Source organism: Scyliorhinus canicula, chromosome 3 (assembly GCF_902713615.1).
Source record: "Scyliorhinus canicula chromosome 3, sScyCan1.1, whole genome shotgun sequence".
NCBI classification, from domain to species: Eukaryota; Metazoa; Chordata; class Chondrichthyes; order Carcharhiniformes; family Scyliorhinidae; genus Scyliorhinus; species Scyliorhinus canicula.
In genome coordinates, this window is record NC_052148.1 from 193334325 (window position 1) to 193344241 (window position 9917).

At 40.1% G+C, this 9917-nt stretch overlaps 1 protein-coding gene across 2 annotated transcripts in view; it reads right to left on the bottom strand.

Moving 5' to 3' along the window:
* Window positions 1-9065, bottom strand: part of smad1 (SMAD family member 1) — a 140849-nt gene extending 131784 nt beyond the window's left edge. Inside the window, exon 1 of one of the 2 annotated variants that reach the window (XM_038791932.1) lies at window positions 8955-9065. The gene's annotated coding sequence lies outside the window, so the exon portion shown is untranslated. Of the gene's footprint in view, window positions 1-8507; window positions 8531-8954 lie in introns of those variants that run through there. The other variant, XM_038791933.1, reaches the window with a different exon arrangement.
* Window positions 9066-9917: the final 852 nt, after the last annotated feature.

A 9917-nucleotide genomic window follows, 5' to 3' on the forward strand; every position in this document is an offset into this window, starting at 1 on the left:
AAAGTTTCAACTCAAGCCAGCCACAAGCACACTATATCTACGACTAGGTAACATACACACAAGGATTTAAAGACAACCATCATCATCCACTGCAATTTATTCAGTTATATTTCCCCCACTGCAAGTTGCTACCTTCCTCTCCAAAAGCACGTTGTGCAAACAAAGATAACAAAAATAAATCCAACCACTTCAGTGTAAAGAGATGGAAGTGCCAAAGGAGCAGAACTCAAAATGGAAATTGCTACCAATAGGCTACTTCAGAATTCTGAAAGAGGCAAATAAGGAGATTTGTGAGGCACCAGCGATCACTTAACATTAGGATGGTACCAGGAGATTCAAAACCAGGTCAATCCAAAAGAGACTTCGAAATGAACTGCAACAGTAGGACATGAGGATATAGGCTCAAATTAGGAAAAGGCAAAATTATAAGCAAAGACTTCTTCACAAAAAAGCGGTCAATATATAGACTCGACTTTGAGACAAAATAGTGGAGACCAAAACCCTAGAAACATTTCAAGAGACTAGTGAATGGTGCAATGGGAGGGATGTAAAGTACTTCTGGATAGCTAAATTGCGGTGAACTGTAATTAGTTTAAAGGAGAACCTATCTACTCCCAACCCCCAAACACCAAGCAAAATTTCTAGACTTGTATTAGAGTTCATGCATTATATTCACAAAATCTGAAGACCCAAACAATACTATTTAATCAATAGAAAATCCTTAACAATGGAGGTTAAGCAGAACAACAATAAATGAGACTCTTTTCATTCTGTCAAAGGAAGCTACCATTATGGTCTATATGGCATAAATATTTAAATAGAACCAAAAGCTGCATTCATACTGCAACATTGGTCCAAAATAATTTTGCTGTGCGCTAATGCTGCGTAAATCTAAAATCAGGAATCAACATGATCCAAAGCAAAGCAGCAAGGTCCCTTCCTTTTTGCACGGACACTGCAGCCTTACAACTGCCTAATAGGTCTGGCAGTGAGTTTAAGACAGTAATTCAATCTTGTAGATCTGCTGATGTTCACCAACCACTCACAATTTACAACATCAGAACAGCTCAACTGAATTACAACCTTGTAACTCACTACCAGACATTTGTTACACTACCTAGAATATATAGACGTACAGCACGATGAATGGTGCATGAATATACCTTATGTCCTTGTCTTTAACTGTCTGAGAGCTCGTCTAGAAGTGATTGTTCTTGGATTGGAAAGACAATGGTGCAACACTGAGAAAGTTTCATGCCACGGCCAAATCTTAAAGAACACAATCATCTTGCTGGTCAGCTAATCTAATGTCAATTTTCATTTTTTCTTGCATCAGACCTATTGCTAGCTCATTCTTAATAAAATATCTCCATAATAATAAAATCTACTGTCCACTCACCATTTAAGAACACTGAAGGACACGCCAAACAATCTGATTCCACGTCCAATCAAATGGGTTAATTACTATGTCAGGGATAATGGGATCACATCTTGACTTTCACTGACTGACCTGATATAGACTGGAGTATCATTTTGCACAATTTCTCAGCTGTAAATCAATTGAGAATTTCAAAGAAGGTTGAAGAGTCTGATAATGATGCTTTCTCTGTAGTCTCATGGGATTCCATTTTACAAAGAATGTACATTATTTATAAAGGATAGCTGGTGTGTCCATTAAAGCTCTCAGGCTCAATAAACAAGAGCTTCTGCATCACAACTCTAGCGATATAGTGCTGGACTGAAATTTTCTTTCTAGGTAGCTAATGGCAATTATGAAGTACCAGTTACCTTCCTCTTCCAATGCGGGCTCGAACATTTCACTCCTCTTTGAATATTACAATAGTTTCTTTTACAGGGAGACAGGCCTTTTATTTCATCCAACGAACAGATCTCCCAACAATGCAGCGTTTCCTCATTATTACAGTGCAATATTTTACAACTACATTTAAATCCATATGCAAGGCTCAGACTCACCATCTTCGGACACAGGGGCCAACCGAAATATCACAAGTGAAGTTGTGCCAAGAATGTACAAGTTGCAGAACTACCAGAAAGGACAACTAAACATGTTTCTAACATTTCACAAACATCTTAAGGCAGTCACAGATCCTTCATTACACAGTCATTGCTGGATATTCTAAGTTTGTTTTGGTTACCAGGATTTGACTTCAACTTTGATTCCAAGAACAATTTATAACTTTACAAGTAAAAACCTTCCCAACAGGGAGCACACACTATTCCAAAGCATGTTCCTTATTTATAGATTACAACTGTTATTTCTGGAGCTTATAAAATGTCTTTCACTGTCTAGACTCCCATGAAGTTGGAGTTCTCTGCTGAAACGTTCAAACTCAAAGAGAGAATTTAACAGCGACTTAAAAATTAGCCTTTTTTAATGCAATGCTTTGAATTTTAGCATGGCTGTGGGGTTCCCTGAATTTGACCGTTACTTAATGAAGCAAATCCACAGCAACGATATTTACCAAACTACATCTGCAAGATTGACTTGTTTGATTTTTTTTCAAAGTGGATTTGTGACTTACAATTCTACTTACACAACATTCTCTGTTTTATATTGGCTAAGAATGTATTATTTACAATACTCCTCTGAAAACATGGTTTGGCAGTTGCAGAATCCAAAACACCATGCTCAAGTTGCATGACTCCAGATACAGAGTTTTCAGTTTATTAATGTGAAAGTACCACGAGATACATTATTGGATAAAGGGGGTAGAAAACATGGACAACATTATGAAAACAAAAGCTACGCAGGTTGGGGTACAAAATAAATCTGAGTCTTATAGGGGTATAGCTCCACAAATGCTCACAATCCTAACATTTTTCTCTTATACGAGTTGCCAGTGAATGCAATCAAGACTACTTAAACTTGGAGAATTACAGCTGTGAATGACCAACACCCAGGCACCTATACTTTCCAGCAAAGGTCCATGACAAACAGTCAAATGGGACCTTGGTTGATTCTTCTCCTTAAAACAAGCATTACAACCAATCATAATGTCTCACTGGTGCCAGAGGTGAAATCACCTGAAGAATGAAAGCTGAAAACTTCTTGGTTGGTACGGTTTAGTCCCACACCATGTGTTGAAGTACCTACTATTCCATTGTAAGAAGTCTTACGACACCAGGTTAAAGTCCAACAGGTTTGTTTTGAATCACTAGCTTTCGGAGCACTGACCCTTCCTCAAGTGAGTCAGCAAGGAGCAGTGCTCCAAAAGGTAATGATTCGAAACAAACCTGTTGGACTTTAACCTGGTGCTGTGAGACTTCTTACTGTGCTCACCCCAGTCCAACGCCGGCATCTCCACATCATGGCTACTAGTCCATTGGCAAGGGGTGCATTTAACATATTAAAACTCCATGGACCACATATGTCAGCCATGGTTTAGTTGATAGCACTCTTCTCTGAGTCAGAGATTGTGAGTTTAAGTCCCATTCCATAGACTTGAGCACAAAAGCTAGGCTGAAATGTTAATGCAATATTGCAGAAGTGCTGCATCTATTAGATGAGGTGCCAAACCATCTCCTCTCAAACAAATGTAAAAATATTCAATGGTATTATTTCAAACAAGAGCAGGCCCCGCTATTCGAAATTTACCTGTCATTAAACTTCTAAAAACTGTTTATTTTATCATCACATGCTTGTGGCCGCTTGCAGAGCAGAAAATTGTCTGCCAGATTTCTTACATTACAACAGTGACTGCACTTTTTAAATCTTTAATGGTTGTAATGCCTCGAGATCCTGAAAGGGCTACATAAAAGCATTTTTAATATGTAGCAACAGCTGTTGTACCCAACGATTTCACACTCTCAAACAGTACAAGAGTTATAGCAGAAGATCAAAAATCCTTTCCTACATATGCCTTTGACTCATGACAAACTTATTTGTTGTGCAAAATGATTTATGCCTTCAATCATGAAGCAAAGTTCATTGTACTATATTAAAGCCCCATTTTCACTTCCTTTGCTCATTTTTTCTGCCTGGCCAAGCAAACAGGAGGAAGGTGACTTGCTTCCAATTCCATTAGTTAACTGTAAACCTGTAAGGGGATAAATGATCCATGTACGATGCAATAGCATGTACTATGTAATAGCAGTGTGCAACTAATCAAATATACCTTCCCCATTTTGGTCAGGGCGTGAGAAGATTCAGTATTGCAACTTCATGGAAATTTGAAGTCGACAACACACGAAGCATTTAACAGAATGCTTGGTGCACCAATTTACTACCCGTCTTGAAGGTCCACTCTTCACGAATGCATAGATAGTGACAACAGCAGGTTTGTCAACATTTAAGATAGTCACAGCTGAGCTGAGCCTGCTCACAACCAAAATCCACACTTTCCAGCAGCAAACATTCCAGCAGCAAACACAGTGACCTTGATTAGAGCAGTAACTCCAGCTGGAGTTTCTCCTTACTAGTCTCGGCATGACAAGACCATATAAGCTATTGTAGTTGAAACATGGACTGAACCCAGGATCTTTCTGATCTGCATGTCTCAATACAACAGCCAGTGTATTTACTCACTGAGTCACTAAGACCTGTTGATGGGCTTATACTTCAAGCATCTCCCCTGACTGCAAATTCATAATTGTTCCCAGGTCAACAGTTTGCATTCATAAAGACAAAGCTGACCCATACAGCTCAGCAAGGGGAACTGCCCTGTAACCACTAATTAATCAAAAGTGAAAGTGCTCTATCAGAATACACTTCCAATCATAAAATAGATTCACACCTATAGAAATAGAATCCAGAGATTGTTTTCATTACACTTAAATCCTGGTGTCAAAACTGAAATTCTGAATCTTAAAATTGCAATATCATTTGCAAGTATACATATTATACAGAACTGGAGGATGCTTCAGTTTAAAATAATTTGTTAAAATTTAAATCCATGCAAGATTCATTTACTTGAAAATACACGCAATGTAACTAGTCAACATATGACTATGAAAGACATTTGTGCACATTTATATTAAATCTACTCCAGCGTTAAGTGTCTCTTCAAACAATCTAACTGAGAACTAGCAACATTACTCCTTTGAGAATGGAGGTCATTTGGTGCAACGGATAGCGTCCTGCCTCTGAGCCAAAAACTCTGGATTTGAGTCCCACCCAAAGGCTTGATGGCCATGGAAGGTGCGTTCATAATCGGTAAAACAGGCTGAATATCAACTCGCAGATCCTTCCAACATATGCCAATGGCAGGTGGTACAAGCAGGAGCGATATGATGTAAATAAAGTTGGAGCCGCTACCATCACTACCCATAGTTCCAGACGACAACATGCATGGAACCTGGACTCCAAGTGAACTGGAACACAAATACCACTCCTTTGAGGACCACATCACCAAATTCAGTAAGATTTTGGTAAACAGCAAGTACTGAACTACCCTACATTGCAATAAATAACTATCATCCTTTCCCAATAAGACTGAAATTTCTGTTCAACGTCTAATTGCTACTCATATGGATTAGCTTTGAGTTAGTTTTTCTCAGTCTGCCTCAATGAAGGTTTCTAAACAAGCAGCACCATGCAGGGATAAAGAATAAGAAAGCAAAAGTGCATCACTTGTCTCATTTGACTCATTCTTTTCTTCCATACCAGTCCCATCCCAACTAAATGGTTGTATAGTTCCGCAAAAACGCATCAGCCTAACCTGTACTATTTTGAGCAACAACCAAGTGGAATGTGCAATGACATTTGCATTTAGAACACAAATGGGGAGGGCAGCATGGCGGCACAGTGGCTAGCACAGCTGCCTCACAGCGTTGAGGACCCAGGTTCAATCCTGGCCCTGGGTCACTGTCCTTGTGGAGTTTGCACATTCGTCCTATGCCTGCATGAGTTTAACCCCCACAACCCAAAAAGATGTGCAGGGTAGGTGAACTGGCCACTCTAAATTGCCCATTCATTGGGGAAAAAAAGAGAATTGGGTGCTCTAAATGTATTTTTTTAAAATACAAAAGGGGCAGGTGGGGAGATTTTCAGGTGTTCTAAATTCTGGCCCATAACTTGATTGAGAGAACACCCTCAGAAATTACTGACCAAAATCTTTGCCATTCATTAAGATTCTGTATGTCAATAATGCACCAAATAACTACTTATCTGAAATACGAATAGTTTAATTAGCAATACCAGCTACAGAATCCTGCAAATATGAAGACTATTTTATAATAATTTAATAGAAATTAGTTGAAATACTTTATCCTACACATCCTTTAAATACCATTGAATGCAAAGATAAACCAACAATTGTCATAACCCAAAGTCTACATGCACCCCCTTATTTGAGGAAAGGTGCGGTCGCACTGGAAGCAGTTCAGAGGAGGTTCACCAGGTTGAATCCGGGGATGAAGGGGTTCATGTATGAGGAGAGATTAAACAGTTTGGGCTTATACTCACTGGATACGAGGGGAATCTGATCGAGGTATACAAAATACTTAAAGGGATTGATAAAGTAAATGTAGACCAAATGTTCCCTCTTGTGGGGCAATCCAGAACAAGAGGTCACAGATATAGGTTGAGAAGTTTAAAACTGAGATGAGAAAGCACTACTTCTCACAGAGGGTGGTGAATTTGTATAGCTCGCTGTCCCATAGTGCAGTGGACTCCAAATCATTAAATGGTTTCAAGAGGGATATAGGTATATTTCGGATTAAAAAACAGGTAAAAGGGATATGGGGGGGGGGGGGGGGGGGGGGGGGGGGGGGGGGGGGGGGGAGACAGGGACACGGTCGTGCAGCGTTTAGCACTGCTGCCTCATGGCACCGAGGACTCTGGTTCGATCCCAGCCCTGAATCACTGTCAGCGCGGAGTTTGCATATTCTCCCCGTATCTGCGTATCACCTCCATAACCCAAAGATGTGCCTGGTAGGTGAATTGACTACGCTAAATTGCCCCTCAATTGGAAAAAATTGGGTACTCTAAATTTATTTTTAAAAAAGAATATGAGGAAAAGTCAGGAGGTGGCTTTGAGACCAGGAAGAGATCAGCTATGATTTGATTGAATGGCAGAGCAAGTTTGAAGGCCTGAATGGCCTACTTTTGCTCCTAATTTCTATGTTCCGAAAAGAAGATGTAGAAACTAGTTTAAAACAGAAAAGAATTGTATGCAAAACCATTTTTCCACATTGACCACTGAAGAGGCATTCTTAGTTCAGATATACATCACATTTGGACATTCTGAATTCTCCCTCTGTGTACCCGAACAGGCGCCGGAATGTGGCAACTAGGGCTTTTCACAGTAGCTTAATTGCAGTGGTAATGTAAGCCTACTTGTGACAATAAAGATTTTAAAATTGAGTAGGCTGAAATTGAAAAGATAAAAATACAAAAATATTAAAACATGCTCTGAGGGAAAGCTCCAATTTTTCATTTTGTGAATGAGGATCTTTACAAGTTATTTTTCAACAAACAATAGCCCACCTGCCAAATGTGTATACACACACACAGACATATTGAACTCTGTATGAAATTAGATTTAAAGGTCTGTCATGAATTACAAAAATGGTCCCTACATTTAAAAATACATGTTGAAAAAGTTAAAACTTCAGACCTTCCGAGGGCATTTCCAAAGGTTTTGTTGACAACAGGAAAACAAGGCAAAAATGCTGGTGGATAATTTGTAATGGTGATAAGGCTACATTGAATATAAACAAAATTTAAAAATTCCAATGCAAGGACAAATTTCTTGTCCTTTTGGTAACTCAATCCGTTCCTTGAACTGATTCCTGTCCAAGTGCCAAGGAGGATGAATGGCAGATAATGCACCAGCCATATAAAAAAAATCTCCAGCACAGATAAAAGAAACATACTGTGCACACACGAGACTGTAACCAAAATATGATAATCCACACGTCATTTCAGTTATGTGCAAGGACCCGTTACAGTCACCGAGAACAGATTACAGCTAAAAGTATACCAAAAAAAACTGACCCAGGCAAAAGCTCTTAGCCAGCTAAATTTAGAAAGATAGCTTCTTTATAGTAAATCAAAAATAAACAATTCCTTCTACACAGCGTCAATGATATTTTCCCAATTAGTACTTTAACGCATCAAAAGACTCAAAACATATTTGAACATGGCCAAATGGATATTGAAACTTCCTTTCGCAATCCAAGTGCTTGTACACAAGTTTAACGGCGACGTTCCTCACGTCTTTTTTTTGAAGATCCTCCCGTAAAACTTCTCCTTGTTTTAATGCAAGAGAAAAAAAACGTGGCACATCTTGGGAGTCTTTCTGCCTTTCACCCAGGGATGATCCGTGGAACGGAAATCAAGCAGTCAAGAAGATGGAGGAGATGGGTTTCAGAAGATTTACACCAGAGTCGGATAAAAATAAATCACGTCCACAAACCCCACTCAAACTCTTAATCAAATGTCAGGAAGCACACACACACACCAAAAAAAAACGTCTAAGGTTCTCAAAACTCGGTGAACCCTGCGGCGTCTGGCAGACACACACACGTTATTAAAACATTTTCACCTCGGTGGGGAATGTTATTCCATCAACGTCTAAAGAAAACGAGGCTGCCGAGGGGAGGAAGACCAGTCGCATCCTTTCCATTAAATTGCACTTCTGAAAAAGGAGAAAACTTTTGCAGCGGATCGCAGGGCGCTGGAGCACCAAAATACCGGCTACCACTCAAGAGTTTGCAGCTCGCATCAACTTGAAGGAACTTTCCCCGGGAGTTGCCGTGCTTCATTCCCCGGATCCGAGCTGGCCGCCTCCACTTTTTCCCCCTTTTCCCTGTGACGCCATGTTGTCCTAAAAGTACTTTTAGGGAGCTGGAGGAGAGGGGGGGGGGGGGGAAGAGACCGACAACTTTCACTCTTTTAAAAGCGCGCCCGCTCCAACGCGGAAAAGTTAAAAGAAATTCGACGCTGAATGGGAATTGAATATTACTGAGAGGGATTCGCGCTGTCGACTTACCTGAACTCCGGCCGCTCGGCCTCCTCTCTCCCGCTCCATCTGCGGCTCTTCCATCGGCCGCGTCACCGCCAGAGCCGCGGCGTCAGCCAGGCTGCGACTGCTCACCGCGCCACGTATCCGCCCGCCAGCCAGCCAGCCGCACTACTTTCTCAATCACTTTAAACAGAGAGGAGGGAGGGAGAGTCAAGCTACTAAACTCCAGTCAGCACACACACACACACTGTCAGCGTACGTTTCACTTCAACAAGAGCTCCCCCACCCCGTCCACGTTTGCTTTGTTTATTAATTATTGATACCTGCTCCTTATTATACGTCACTGTTATTTCTGCAAGGCTTTTTTTTCCCAGATGCATCTAAAACCTTTCATGCCTGGGAGAGTTGAACCATTATTGTGTGCATGGATATTTATTATTACCGGAGTCTCTTCCATATTGAAGTTCAAAAACAAATCTGTTGTAATTCACATCGCTTCCTGGTGGATGTTGTTAATATTTAAAGCAAACATTAGTTTTCCAATTTGATCCAATAACGTAGTTTATTATCTAGTTGATGTCTGCCAGAGTTACTTGCATTTTAAAAACCTTAAACACACCTGGCCTGCAATGGAATTGTTGTCGCGTCAGTAATTTTTCTACAATTTCTTATATTTTAACTCTTTTCCATTTTTTGAAAAGTGTTTAACAATTATTCTTTTGGGCTCACTAGTTATTATTGCTTGTTGGAATTCACAATTCAAACTCTCATGCAATCCTTAGGTAGGGGAGACAAAAACTGCGGAATTGTAAAAACAAAAGGCAAGTATTAAAAGATAAACATGGAAAAGTAAAAAAAACCTCTCTGCAATACTGGATTGCAGTCTCAGCACAACGTGTTTACGTTTGAATTGCAGTTTATATAGGCAATTGCCAGAACCAGTTGCATGCAGCGAAGTCCCACAATGAATAACTAGACGATCCTTTCCAA